The sequence below is a fragment of the Atta cephalotes genome (assembly GCF_000143395.1).
Source record: "Atta cephalotes unplaced genomic scaffold scaffold00014, whole genome shotgun sequence".
NCBI classification, from domain to species: Eukaryota; Metazoa; Arthropoda; class Insecta; order Hymenoptera; family Formicidae; genus Atta; species Atta cephalotes.
The window spans coordinates 697,789-698,930 of NW_012130078.1; positions in this window are offsets into that span (position 1 = coordinate 697,789).

The window sequence follows — 1,142 nt, forward strand, 5'->3', positions numbered from 1 at the left end:
TATTCGGTATTTCTCATCCCACATAAATTCCTTCTTTTTAAATAAATAATATTATCTTTTCATTGTTCCTAATTTGTATCTTTTCCATTTTGTTTGTTAGACATGCCAACCAATGACGTTACATTCCTTGACTTTTATGTATTTTTGCTGTGTGTGGACTCAACTCTTTCTCGCCTTTCAATGAAGAAGTGTTACGACATCACATCTTATCACTGAATATTATTGTCTTGTAATGTAATCTGTAATGGAGAAAGTGTTTTATTATTTTCATATTTCTTTAATACACATCTCTCTTTATTCATTGTTTGATCATTTATATTACTTCATTCTTGTAATCATTTAACGTTTTTTTGTTATTTTTAATTTCATCTTTATTTTATTTCTAATTTTTTAAAAATTTTCTTAAGCGATATGGTCACAGTAGCAGGCCTAAAAACAGCAATAAATTGAACATTTTTAGTATAAAAAAATAATATAAGATCAAATGAAAGGACTAGTTAGTGCATATATTAAAATATTGAGAGTACAAATTAGTTCGGTCCGTTTCCCTAAAGATGGCTTCAGCTGAATGGTTCATAGTGACAACTGATTTTGGCGGTTTCAGAGGTTAAACATCTGCTAATAATATTCAGTTTATATCGCTTTGAATTTCATACAAAAATTGATTTTTATTGTGTTTGAAATGTCGAATTTTGTGTTAACCAAGCAGCATTTGCGGGAGATTTTGATTTTCTGCTTTAATTAGAAGAAAAGTGCAGCTGAAGCCCATCGAATACTTGTCGAAATTTATGGTGACACTGCTCCAACTGATAAATTATGTAGGGAATAGTTTCGACGTTTCAAGGATGGAGATTTCAGCGTTGAAGACTGGATAGCCCAAAGAAGATATTAATTGTTACAGTGAAGACTCAAGTTAGGAAATCTGTTACATCGAGATGACATAGAGATAGACATGAGAACATGTAAATGAGATTATAATAAATATTATACTTCATTATTACACAAATTCTTGTTTTAAAAATAAATTCTCTGCTTTATATTTATATTATTTTATATTGATAAGGACCCGAATTGAAAAGTTGAAATGTTTATTTTATTCGTTTTGTTACATTCATACGAAAATAAAGAGTTTTCTGTGCTGA